At 35.5% G+C, this 14,350-nt stretch overlaps 1 protein-coding gene across 5 annotated transcripts in view; it reads left to right on the top strand.

Annotated features, from left to right (window-relative positions):
- Positions 1 to 862: 862 nt before the first annotated feature.
- The window catches only part of LOC136033678 (uncharacterized), a 37,013-nt gene continuing 23,525 nt past the window's right edge, over positions 863 to 14,350 (top strand). For 2 of the 5 annotated variants that reach the window (XM_065714513.1, XM_065714517.1), the window contains exon 1: positions 869 to 940. The gene's annotated coding sequence lies outside the window, so the exon portion shown is untranslated. Of the gene's footprint in view, positions 978 to 14,350 lie in introns of all 5 variants that reach the window. The other 3 variants (XM_065714515.1, XM_065714514.1, XM_065714516.1) reach the window with 3 other exon arrangements.

Here is a 14,350-nt window from a genome sequence, read left to right as displayed (position 1 = left end):
GGCCAAATCTAGGGGAACTCCCTCTCATTTGATGCAGATCCATTATTAAAAAATAATGTAGTAAGCTCAAATACTTTTAAAGATAGCTTAGTGAAAAGGCCATCATTTGGAAATTCTAACTAGCCTAGTCTAAAATTCTAACCTTAATAGTTCAACTGAATGTAAGAAAAAGATAGGCCTAAGCCAAAAAGTTTCAATAATCAACACTACTGTATGCTATCTCAGACACTAATGCACTGAAATTAATATAGAAACAGGATATTTAAACCAAATCTAGGTTAATGCCCACAGATTTATTGCAAAATTAATACCTTTCCAAAATGAATTTGGCATTAAGTTATTTATGCAGCATTCTGCTTTTCTTTTTGTGAACAATGTAGGTCAATTTTATACAGTGGGTTAAATTTAAGATATAGGTTAGGCTAGCTTAATCAATCAGGAAACAATGCAGAAAAAATAATTGTGGTAAAATTCTAGTTTAGATACTTTTTGCTATCTTGGCAAGAGGTTACGTTATTCAAACTATACCCAAGACAAACAAGTTTAAACATGCAACTAGCCTAGAATATCCTATTCATACACCCCTAGAGTGTATCTAAATTTTTTTATTTCAAGATCAGTTCCAATATATTCTAAGAGTTTCCTCTATGGTTGGTGGCCTTAGCTACAATATTTACAAGGACTTGTGCACAGGAAGTTATTCTAAATTCGGACTAAATGAGTCTAAAACAAATGATATGAAAATCTTGGTCGTAATATTTTTTTCTATCTGAATAAGACCTTAGTTACTTCAAAAGCCGTTTCTGGTGAATGTAAAATTCAAGTAACTTCTCTAGTTACTTTAAAGTTACTTGATTTTTCACCTGGAACACCCTCCTGGACAGGTCACTTGTCTCTGGGATCTTATACTGGTGGCTAATGAGAAGATTAAATTAATAAAGCATTTTGCTAATTTTCTTTTATTTATTGTTTTACAGGTTAACATTAAGATACTTCTCCTTCATTTCACCTTGTGACTGGTAGTGTGGAATGTTATTCTCCTGATTTTTTCTGTAGTGCTTGGAAAGGCATTCAAAATGTCTGATCCCCCTGATTCAGGTGGAACAGTTTCATCTACTTTTTACAGGGGAGGACATTATTATTAGAGCCTGGTTGACAAAAACAGGGCAGCCTGGTCTCCTTAATCCACCACTGGGTGTAATTATGAATGAAATTTTGCTGTTAAGAAAGCAAATTAAAGAATGCCAAAAAGACACAATATTGGTAGGATCATTGAATGGTGCTAACTGCTTTAAGATAAAAAATCAAGCAGTGCTGAACAAGGTTTTAGAGATAGTGAAGCTAGATTTGGATGATAATCTAATGTTAATGTTTTCCTGTGTAAAGGATTTCTCTGCCCAAAGTTCACAGGGATTACATTCAACCCCCCCAAGGGCTACATGCCTGAGGGGCTGGTAGGCCTATTCTTTGATAATGGGTAATGCGATTTTTAGAATAGAGACTTTATTAGATTAACTGAAGGACCAAGGTTTCACAAAAGTACATCCACTCTTTGGTCAACAGACATCTGATAAGATGAATACTGATGGTTTTATCCTTATTCCCTCACTTGGCCATCCTGAATTTATTGGTAAACTTTTTGCAGTTCATATTATTGACTTACAGATAAAGTTAACATACCACTTGATGCCTCTTTTATGCTCTTTATGAATATAATAATTGCTTCTATTACAAATTCAAATTTAAGCATTTTTAGACCAAACTTAAATATAGATAATTTTAGCACTGAGAAAATATAGTATTTTTTCTCAAAAATAACCAAAAATGCATACTTTAGTTGAAAATTCAGCATCAGGTAAAAAGAACACAGCATAAAGAGCAAAATAAAATTTATTTGTCCAACCTAATCATGGAAAATCAGTGCTTGTGGATTATATAACATAAAAAAAAATAAATTTATCATGAAACAGTAAGTTTGAGACAATGTTTTAAGCCCTTTTTATGCCCTATATTTTGGTCATTTTCAAGAGCTCAAAAAGTACTCAAATTTGAATTTGCAATAGAAATGATTATTATATTTGTAAGGATAAAAAAAGGCATCAAGTGATATGTTTGCTTTATTGGTAAGTCAATAATATAAACTGCAAAAAATTTACCAATTTATTTCTGTTCTGGGTTTGGAAAAATTGGTCAAGACATATATTCCCCATGTCATGATCTGAAACCACTGCAAAAGGCATAGCCATACTGCCAAACTATGTTGTAGTTAACCTAGATACTCAAGATATGCCAACAGCCACCTAACATCATCTTGTACTATTAATAGAGAAAATAATGCACTTTTCAAGTGCCCCAATTGTCTTGGCAACCATCATGCTAAAGACAAAGCAGTAAAATTCTAGTTAATTGACTTCTTGCTATCTCAGAAAGGGTTTAAGTTAGGAAAATGAAACTTTCAGGGATGAATCTACCGACTAAAATATGTCCTGGGAAGGTATTTTGAAGTAACTACCTCTACTCCTTCTACCTCTAGAGCGCCCTGACCTTTGATGACCTTTAAAAATATGTGTGTTATAAAAGTGAAACCTTGCAAAATAGATATTCTGCTTAATTGAAGTACAACAAAATCATTTCCAGCTTCATAACTTTGCTCAATTCCATTTAATAAGGTTTTAAAGATATGCAAATACATTTCCTAAACTTTGAAAAAAAAACATTGATATGGCTCAAAATTCTACTCAAATAATAGGAATTATATTTTCAGAACTAAAGGTAGAGAAAAAGCCTGTCATGTAGATAATTTCAGGGCCCTCTAGAGGGGGAAGGAGTAGAGGTGGGTGCTTCAAAATACCTTCCTGGGACATACTTTAGCCTGTAGACCCATCCCTGAAAGTTTCATTTTCCTAATCTAAACCCTTTCTGAGAGAGCAAGAAGTCAATTAACTAGAATTTTACCAGACAAAGCACTTCTCATAACAAAGAATGTTGAAAAGGTTATTGTTAAGAAAGTACAAGAAAAAATCACCATTGGTGCTCCAAAAAAGTATGCAGATAGCCTTAAATCAAGCATAGAACTGGAAGACATGGCTCCAGTTCTTTCTAATGAAGAATTCCTTCCCATCCAAACCCTGAAAATCCTACTCCAAGCCCAATCATGTCCACTCAACAGAGAGTCTTACAACCCCCTAATTAAGAAAATAATTGATGAAGAATTCTTGAAATGGTCAATTCATTTCTTCCCCTAAAACTTAAACAAATTGAAGATTTTATCTCAGGCCATTTGAAAAAAAAATGTTTCAGGATCTTAGTGCCTAACATGCATCATCTAATAAAACATTTGTAGATTCCATCCCAGGTTATTTTATTTCTGAAGATGACTTGGAATCCATTAGCTGTCCAATCTCAATTTCACCTGTAAAATCAACATCAGAAATCACAAAAAAATCTTCCTCAACAAAAATCAATTCCTCAAAAGAAATGCATGTGCTCTTTCATCTATTTCAGAACCAAAAAAAAACTAAAAACAGATGGAAACAACCCTTTGTATCAAAGACAGCTAACAGTTTAGAAAGAAAATAGTTCAATTTAACACAACAGGTTTACCCATTGATTGTCCAGTTGAGTTGAAAAGGTTTTTGGATATTGAATTGCCAGAAGTTGCTAGCATCCAAGAATCTCATTTGTCCTCTGGTAGAAAATTTAATCTTGAAAATTTCACAATACATAGAAAAGATAGGGTCCTTAATCTCTTCTCAAAAAGATGGATGCCTTTTAGCACTCATGATAAATGATTTGATTAGCTCTGTTATCAACATTCATGTCCAGTCATCTCTGAAAGTAAGCTATTAGTTACAAAGGTTGAGATGGATAATCAGCCTCCTTTGTCAGTTGTTAATATTTATATATAAAAACCCTTTTCTTTCAATAATCCTACCTTCAAGAAACTATTAGACCTTTCCTCAAACCAACAAATATTTGGCAATTTTAATCTCCACCATCCTTATGGCTTTCAACCCACCCTAGAGACCCTCAATCATTGTTGCTATCAGATTCAACCTCTGTCAGTCAGCATTCCGACATATGAATTACACCTAAGAATTTGCAAACTTTTGTGCATTCCTGAAATGGTAATAATTCAACCATTGACCTTTGTTTTGTTGATAGCAGACTATCTGTTTATTGTAAGTTGTCCAAGTTCCCTGATAATCTTGGCACTCAGCTCTATCCAATTGTTACAGAACTGTCTAAAAGACCAGTTCACTCTAAATTCAATATTGCACATAGATGGATTTTCAATGAGGATAATTGGAAGCCATGGGCAGTTATCTTTGGAAGTATGGTTCCTGACAGTATGGTTCTCTTCTTTCAATAATCCTACCTTCAAGGAACTATTAGACCTTTCCTCCAACAACTAATATTTGGCACTTTTAATTTTCACTATCCTCTGTGACTTTTAACTCGACCTAGAGACCCTCAATCATTATTGGTATTGGATTCAATCTCTGTCAGTCAGCATTCCCGTATGTGAATTACACCCAAGAATGTGCAAACTTTTGTGCATTCCTTCAATGGTAAAAATTTAACCATTGACCTTTGTTTGGTTTGTAGCAGACTATCTGTTTATTGTAAGGTGTCAAAGTTCCCTGATAATCTTGGCAGTCAACACTATCCAATTGTTACAGAACTGTATAAAAGACCTGTTCTCTCTAAATTCAATATCGCACCTAGATGGATTTTCAATGAGGATAATTGGAAGCCATGGGCAGTTATCTTTGGAAGTATGGTTCCTGACAGTATGGTTCTCTTCTTTCAATAATCCTACCTTCAAGGAACTATTAGACGTTTCCTCAAACAACTGATATTTGGCACTTTTAATCTTCACTATCCTCTGTGACTTTCAACTCAACCTAGAGACCCTCAATCATTATTGCTATTGGATTCAATCTCTGTCAGTCAGCATGCCCATATGTGAATTACACCCAGGAATGTGCAAACTTTTGTGCATTCCTTCAATGGTAAAAATTTAACCATTGACCTTTGTTTGGTTGGTAGCAGACTATCTGTTTATTGTAAGGTGTCCAGGTTCCCTAATAATCTTGGCAGTCAACACTATCCAATTGTTACAGAACTGTCTTAAAGACCAATTCTCTCTTAATTCAATATCATGCCTAGATGGATTTTCAATGAGGATAATTGGAAGCCATGGGCAGTTATCTTTGGAAGTATGGTTCCTGACATCAACAATGATGTTGATGATTTAATTTATAATGTTACTAAAAGCATGGTTGATGCTTCAGATATTTTTTTTTTCAAATTCTAAACACAGTTAATAAAGAATAGAAAAAACATACATTTTTGGAATAATAAATTAGAATCACTAAAACAAAATGAGTATACTATCAGAAAAATCTGGTTTTCAGACAAAAGGATATAAAAAAATTGAAATGAGAAAGCTGGTTATTTTTAAGAAACTCTAGCTGAAAAAAAGTAGCTTGGGAAGACATCTGAGAAAATTAATTTAATCAGTCAACTTCTACTAAAACTCTGGAAAAATTCCAGAATTTTTAGGGTATCAGGATAGAGAGCATTATATTCAAAGGACTAGGTCTAAGGATGGTTCACTTAAGTTCAAGCCATGTGAGGTGGCAGAGATGTTGAATAGTCATTTTGCAGGTCAATCTTCAAGTACTTTTACATATAATAAGTCTTTGTTTGTGGAAGCTCAGTTTCCCTCAGTGTAGGATTGGGAGTAACTCTTTTATTTGGACCCATGCACATGTAATATGAAACACACAATAAGCAAAGCAAACAGTAAACAGAGCAAAGGCATGGACATCTTGTAATTAGGTAAGCATAGAACACATGGGGACATGTAGTTTATGCTAGATCTCCCTTCTTTGTGCCTAGGCTTTTGTAGTGGCTGTCTGTGCAATGTGGATTGACTCACTCATAAATTCATTCTTCTCACAGGCTTTAAAGGTCTACCATAATGTGTTTGCTGAGGGCTTGTGACAGATGTATCAGACTGCAGTTGCAGAATTGCCTGAGGTATATTGGGTGTGTGATATGACAGTGTTTGATGGGGAGTGGTTTTCTTCTGAGTGACAGAAGCCTTGGCTTAACGACATCATGGCTCAGCCAAAAAGCACAGCTTGGATGCAGAGCTGACCCTTGGCAGTGTGGTTTCTGTATCTGATCTTTCACTGCAATAAGTTTGTTGTTCTTCCTTGATGTTTGGGTGGTAAAGGGTAGATGATGTTTATAGTAAAGTTGAGTCCAGGTGAGGCCCTGGTTCTTTTGTAGAAGGTTGGGAGACGTGGATGTTATTCCTTCTCAGTAGGGACCCTGTTGCTCTCCTGACCATGTATGGTCTTGGGTTCTCATTGTAAGAAACAATTTCTGCCTTGGTCCAGTTACCATCTTTTCTTTCCTACATGTAGACTTTGTCTCCCATGTGTAGTTTTGACAGTACTTTTGTTCTTTTGTCATAGTATGATTTCTGGTACAGTAGCTGTTTTGTCTGGCCTTCCATGAATACCTTCTGAGAGATTGTTTTTGGCCTAAGATGTGGGTCGGTGCATGGTAGGACTGATATGAGTTGTCAAATTATAAGAAGTTGTGAGTGAAGCCAAACAATTAACAGTGGTGTTTCAATATTCTAAAAATCCAATATATGGATCTGTTCTACTTTCAAGCAATTTTGACATAATTCTCTGCAGGTTTTTATTGTTTTCTCTGCTAAACCATTTGACCTTAGGTATATGGGGCTTGATGTTTTGTGTTGAGTTCCCCAGGACTCAGTGAAGAGTTTCATTTCTTGTGATATTAAGATAGCTGAGGAATGTTGTCATGTATTATTGATTGCATTATTCCTAGGCAAGCAAAGTGTGCTTTTAGTTTCTGAATGACAATTCGTGAAGTTACATGTGATAACTTGTCTAATTCAAAATACCAGCTATAGTAGTCCACAGTGATCAAGTATTACTGCTTGTTCCACTTGAACAGGTCAGTCCCTACTTGCTCCCACAGTAAAACAGGAATGGCAGAACTTATCAGCAGTTCTTTTGGGTTGTTTAGCACAGGTACCGTATTTCTTGATAAATTTATTGATGTCAGCTTTGACATCAACAAGCATGCAGGCTCTTTGTTTGGTTTTTTCTATGCCAAGGTGGACAGAGTGAAGCTGTTCCAATGTGTTGTCCAATAGGCATGCTGGTATAATGATTTGGGGACATTTGAATAGCATTCCATCAAAAGCTGATAGCTTATGCTGAATATTCCAGCATGACCTGATGTTGGGGCGGCATTGGTTTTGTAAAGATGGCCAACCTTCCTGGATGGTAGTTTCAAGCTGTTTTAATTGTAAGCCCGATTTGGTTTTGTCTTTGGTTTCCTGAAGTATCGCATGGCTGAGAGGCATATGGTTTGCTATGGTATGCACAAATACCTTGATGTTTGCATGCATCATCCTGTCTGTGTTGGGGAGGTGGAGCTGGGACAAAACATCAGGTACTGGGATATTGGAGCCAGGTAGGTAGTGGACAGTGAGGTCATAAGGCTGAATTTTGATCATTAGTGTCTGTATCCTGGAAGGGGTGCTTTGTAGTGGCTTTAAGAGGATAGTTTCTAAGGGACAATGATCAGTTGTTGCATTGACTTTTCTGCCATATATGAAGTGGTGAAAATGCTAACACCTGTAAACTATCATGTAAAGTTATGTCTCCAACTAGGAGTAATTTTGATCTGTTTTGTTCATAGCTCTTGATGCATATCCAAATCTATTCTTGTTGGCTGAGATCTCTGCTCCTAGACTGTATTTTGAGGCATCAACTTTAAGTTCAATAGTTCTGCAGCTATGGTTGAAGAATGCTAATCCAGACAAAACAAATTCCTTGATGCACTCACAATGGTTATTCTGTAGGATGAAGGATTCATCCTTAAATAAGTCTCTTAGGGGTTATTTTTTGGATAACAGTTTGGGGATGTATCTTGATAGGAAGTTCAGCATTCCTAACAGAATCTGTAGTCCTTCTTTTTTTTTTTTTGTTCATGGATTTTGTTAATGGCTTGTAGCTTTTCAGGATCTGGTTTTAATGCAATTTCTGTTCATCTTGTGGCCAAAATAGCTTACTATTTCCAGATCAAACTGGCATTTGATTTTGATGAATTTTATGCCTAATTTTCAGGCGTGCTGAAGGACTTCTTTTAGCCTTTCAACGTGCCCTTTCCAAGTTCTGCCATAGATGAGAAGATCATCAACTAGTATGCAAAGTCCTTTTAGGCTGTGAAGTGCCTGCTCTGTCATCTGTTGGAACACATCTTGTACCAATATAAGGCCAAATGGGTATCTCTTCTAGTGGTAATGTCTGTAGATTGTATTAAACGCTGTAAGGTAATATGCTTTTTTATGACAGCTGTAGTATCCAGTATCCAGACCGTGCATCAAGCTTAGAGAAATATGCAACTCCATCTGGGTTGCTTATGGCATTGTCAAATGTTGGGATTGGGTAATATGGTCATTTAATTGTTTTATTAGGATTGATCAGGTCAATACATCCATACAAGCATCCCTACAGGTAGAGGTCTGACTCTTCACCTAAGTTTGAGTTGCCTGGGAGCTCTCCACTGGGCAAGTGCTCACTGTGCAAATCTTTCACAAAATTAACTACTTTGCTCTTACAAACTCTGGCAAAATGGTTGATTTTCTTGCACTTCGAGCAAGTTTCTCCTTTTGCAGGGCATACATGGTTTCTTGTATATTGTCCACCACAGAAGTAGCACTATGCAGTCTTAGCAGCAGACCTCTTCCAGTTTTTTGATGCAGCATCTTCCTCTTGTTTTGTTTCCTGTTTCTCTTCAAACATTTTCAGTTGTGCTTGGGTCGTTTCATAAGCATGGCAGATTGTTATGGCCCTTTCAAGTGTCAGTCCATCTCCTTCTGCCTACAGCTTTTTGCAAATTGTTGCAGTCTTGTCGTGGATCATCTCGCTCTTGTTTTCATAGCTGCATGTTTTGACAAGAATCTTAAGTTCAGTTATGAATTGATCCACATTTTCTGTATCCAATTGGTGTATTTTCTGAAACACTTACCATGATAAGACTTGGTTTCGTTTTTGGTGCAGCATAATCTCAAAACTTTTTAAGGTATAGAATAACTTTGTCTGTCTCTGTAGTATAAAATATTTGAAAAGTTTACATCCTCTATCTCCAACCCATATGAGGAGCTATGCACATTGAACCTTTTCTGCTTTTCCAGATAAGGTGTGATCAAACATTAGTTTTGCATGGTTTTCGAATTATGTCCATTCATTGTTCAAATTATCTGCATTCCAGTCAATTAAGGTTGTCAGACATCCATCTCAGATTTCTTGCTTCTGATCTCACTTCTGACTCCATGTAGAATTTGGAATAATTCTTCTATTCAGACCCAAGCACCTATATTATAAAACACAATAAGCAAACCAAAACAAACAATAAACAAAGCAAAAGCATGGACTTCTTGTAAGCAGGTAAGCATAGCACACATGGGGACAGGTGGGTAATACTTGATCCAGGGTCTCTCCAAAATCTTGATTAGGGTTTTTATATGGATGATTTAACTTCTACAATACAGTCTCTAAATGAACCACCAATGGGCAAAGATTTGGTACACAACAAAATGCATAGAGGTCTTCCATTAAATTTCTTTCTCCTGCTTCTTAAAAGGTAAATAAGATTGTTATGATCCATCATCATACCATCCAATTGCCTTAACCTCATGTATAGATAAATTCATTGAGATTGAGGAGTTCTGAATCCTCTTCTTTTCAATATAGTGATTAATGATATTATTTTGGCTGATATGCCCTCAACAAAATGTACCTTATATGCAGATGACTTAGCCCTTTGAACTGAAGGCTTTTCTCCTGAAACTTGTTAGTCAAAGCTCCAGGGAGTAACTGATAAACTGTCAATATGGCTTAATAAAAAAATTCTATCCCAAAAACCACTGGCATGATTTTTTCTAGATTCATTTGTCAGGAATGTGAAGTTTCTTAGTGTCTGGCTTCATAATATGTTAAATTAGAATAATCAGATTTCTTATTGGACAGATACACTTGAAAAACAGTTGAATCTTATGTGTGCTGTTGCTGGGCAAAAGTGGAGTGCTAGCTGAGATGGATTGCAGAAACTATTCATGTCTATAATCAAACAATTTGTGGTAACAAACTGTAGTAAGGAGTGACCTGACTAAATAGTAACTGAAAATCTAAGAAACAGAATTTTGATACCAATAGTTACATCAAAAGAATCGCATTTTAATGCTGATTATAAATAAATAAGTTTCATCAAGTTTAGTCTTACCCATCAATAGTTACTAGCCTGAGAAAATTTGCCTTATTTTAGAAAATAGGAGGAAACATCCCCTAAAAGTCATAGAATCTTAACGAAAATCACACCATCAGACTTTGCATATCAGAGAACCCTATTGTAGTGGTTTCAAGCTCCTATCTACAAAATTTATCTTTCCAATATATGGAATTTTATATTTTCTGCCAGAAGACAAATCATGGATGTGTGTTTATTTGTTTGATTTTTTTTCCTGGGGTGATCCTATCAACCCAGTGGCCTAGAATTTCATGGGAGGGCTCATTCTAGCGGATATTAAAAGTTCTATTGCCCTTTTTAAGTGACCAAAAAATTAGAGGACACCTAGGGCACCTTTCACGCTCATTTTTTGCCCAAAGTCACTGGATCAAAATTTTGAGATTGCCATTTTGTTCAGCATAGTCAAAAAACCTAATAACTATGTCTTTGGGGATGACTTAATTCCCCACAGACCCTGGGGGAGGGGCTCCAAGTTACAAACTTTGACCATTGTTTACATGTAGTAATGGCTATTGGTCACTTGGTAAAAAAAGTAAGTCAGTAAAGTTGTGGTGCATTATGCAACAATTTTTCCAATCCTGCTAAAATTCTTTGTTTGGTTCAGTAAAGACCATGAAAATACTGATATGTCATCTAGATAAATTTTGAACTTCGTCTGTAATCACAGCAGTTTTACTTACTGCCGCCATTTATTTGCAGACGGTGCCAAAACTTTCCATTTGGCTAAATAAACAATATAAATAAACAATAGTGACATGATATTTACCAAAATCTAAATCTTGGTTGGTAAATGCAGCGGTTTTACCGACTTGGGCAGTGATTTTAAACATTGTATTTGAAATGGATATTATGACGATTATTGACAAAAACAGTCAGTAAAAATGGCTAGCCAGTTGATAAAGTCTCTTGCCCCCCCCCCACCAAACGTTCGGGCTAGTAACAACACCGCTAAAAGGTAAAGCCATTGCACCACCATGCAATGAAATTAATATCACTTTGTCCGAAGAAAGGTTCTTGAAACTTTCCCCTAATTATTTTATAAAAGTTAACACCAATCAAAACCACCATGTTTTCAAGGAGTGTCTCACAAATCACACAGTTTCTGTTGAAATTGGAAGCCATATAGTAGTCCAGCCATTGTCAAGTCGACTTTTTTGCTGGATGGTATTGCTGTTCCTGAAAATCTAATCTTTTCTTGGCAGACTCAAATTTCCTCCAATCTTTCTAATAACATAGAAAATGCCATAGATATAAATATCCCTGGCATGGATAACGCTAAGACTAAGATGAACTCTCAAATCCTTCATCAACTAACATTAGTTAAATGGTTGAATTTTGTAATTGGAAAAGATATTTACTGATGGACTGGTCTCAAAAGATGGAAAGTCATTGATAGACATTTTTTTCTGAATGGGGTGGCTAATCAGTCGGGATTAGAGTTTCAGATGAATTTCTATTTTCCGTACAGAATGTCTTGCTCTCCAAATAGCTCTGGATACTGTGCTGGAAGTTCGATCAGGTGCTTTTGTTACCTTCTCTGATTCTAAAAGTGTTCTTTCTGTTCTGAAAAAGAGGCATGAAAAAGTTGTTCCAATTGTTGCTCATCTACACCAAAAAATTTAGTAAATAATGTCTTCTCAGGGTCTTCAACTAAAAATGATCTGGGTTCCTTCTCACATAATGATTAAGGGAAACGAAATTGCTGACAGTATTGCAAAATAGGCTATTCACCACCCAATTACTTGGATGGTTGCTCTCACTATAAATGAATCCTCAAAGTTAATATATTCTGCTGCAAATTTTCTTAGAATTAATAAAATCTGTATTGCAACTACTAATATATATGTTTTTTGCAGGGCATTGTATCCCACATCACCTTATAAACCCAAATAGGAAAATCACAAACTATATTTTCCATCTGAGAACTGGGCATGCAATGTCCAGATGATGTCAAGCATTATATCATCTGACAGATAGCAAGTCGTGCTTTTTTATAGGTGTGCAAATATTGATGAGAAACTGATCATATCCTCTCAGACTGCCCTCGTTTCACTATTGAGAGAACCCACCCCTCTTGTTTTAGGTTTTACCCATGTTAGTAAAGATAAAGAGATAGAAATATTAAATGCATTGGGAGTTTTTGTGTCTTCAACAAATATTTTCAACTGGTAGCATTTGATTGGCATTATTCGGTTGCTTGCTCTTTACTAGTTACAAGGGGGTGGCAAGAATAGAAGATGATTTGATTTGTGTTTTATTTTATATTTTATTTGAATTTCATTGATCTATAACATTTAAATCTTTGATAATTGTTTAATGTTTGTTTGGTAATGCAGAGGGCGAAAGCTACGCGTAATTTCTCTACAACAATATCATATTTGACTCTTATGTTTGATATAAAGTAATGCTTGTTTAATGTTATTATAAATATTCTCCCTCAAACTTGCAAATTATGTCAAACTTGACTTGACTGAGTGGCAGATCCAGAATTTCTATAGGGGGGAGGGGTTGGGATAAATTTTAGCAAATACAGAAATTTCCTGTGCTAATTTTTGACCAACACTACAACAGGGAAACAGCCCAAATTTCATAAATAGTGGAAGAGAAATTGACAAAGTGGTGGGACCCTTTGAAATTTGTCACAAATTTTTCCTCTTTTCCATTTGATGTTGAGCCTTTGTTTTTCATCTAATAACCAGTGGAATAGCCATATCCAAGAAAATACCAAATGTCTGTTAAGAATTGTTTGGTGTGAAACTCTTAGTGAGTTCTCAGAAAATTGAAGGACATCAAAAAAATGGTATTTGTATTATAAGAAGAATAAAAAGTAATGCTTGTTGCTAATATTGTTGTGAATATTCTGCCTCAAACTTGCAAATTATGTCAAGCAACTTACCAGAAAGCATTTTTTATGACTCATTAAGTTAACCCTCACAATTCTTTTCATGATCTTTCCAGTTTTTGGGTTACATGCAAGTTTGGTATAAAACTTTGAATTTTCCAGAATTGTATTCTAATATTATTTAAAGTTATTTAATCATTTGATACTTATCTCTTAGCCAGTACAAAATCAAGAATTTTGATGTACAGGTAAATAGTTGAGACAACTGAGGCACTTGGGAGGTAGATAGGATATGTATAATTGGGGTTGTATATTTGTACATTAGGCAGGATCAGGGGTTAAGTGCAAAATCAGGTGTGCTTGCAAAATGTAACCTAACCAAAATGTCAATCAAATATATATTTTTTTAAATATAGCTACAGTGCAGTTTTCCACTAAGCTGAAGCTAATTGTGTTGCAGAGCAACACTACTGCTTTTGTAGTTTTTTTTTTTTTTTTCACTGTGATCAGCGACCTGTAGCTCCGAAGTGGTAAGAGTTAAAAATTTGAGATTTTTCAGAGGGAAGGGAAACGTGAAACAGAGTAAAAAAGTTCCAGAGAAGTTCCTAAAATTTCTAACAGTTTTCCATAAAAAAAATAAAACCGTTTTTTTCTTAGAAACTCTGCGTTCGATGTTTGGCGTCAAGTTAAGACGACCCTAGCTTCGGAAATAAACTTGTTAGAAATACTGTTATGCTGAACTCATGTAGAACTTTCATTTGTCTCTTCGAGAACCGGAGCACAAAATTCCGTAGCTCTTACAGATTTCCCGGAAATAATTCCGGAAAAGTCCATCTCGTTCCGATTTTTTTTGGAATTTTCTCAAATTTTCGATTTTGATGTTTCTTATATTTTTATCGAGTGGTGCTATGAAAAGTATGCAAGAAGAAGTGAAGTGTTCTATATACCAAGGTGTCAGCTTTAAACCACTGAAGAACGTTCATTACAGACCATGTCTATCTTGTGGTCACTGTTATCAAGTGGGCTTACATTGCATCTCTCCTGCAGACCTCTCTCACTGCATGTCACTCTTCTTTAACACGTTGACAAAATTTTGCCATCTCAGAACAGAGTACAACAGATCCAGTATGGACCTCAATT

This window comes from Artemia franciscana, chromosome 12, assembly GCF_032884065.1.
Source record: "Artemia franciscana chromosome 12, ASM3288406v1, whole genome shotgun sequence".
Classification (NCBI taxonomy): Eukaryota; Metazoa; Arthropoda; class Branchiopoda; order Anostraca; family Artemiidae; genus Artemia; species Artemia franciscana.
This window is presented reverse-complemented; position numbering and strand designations above follow the sequence as displayed.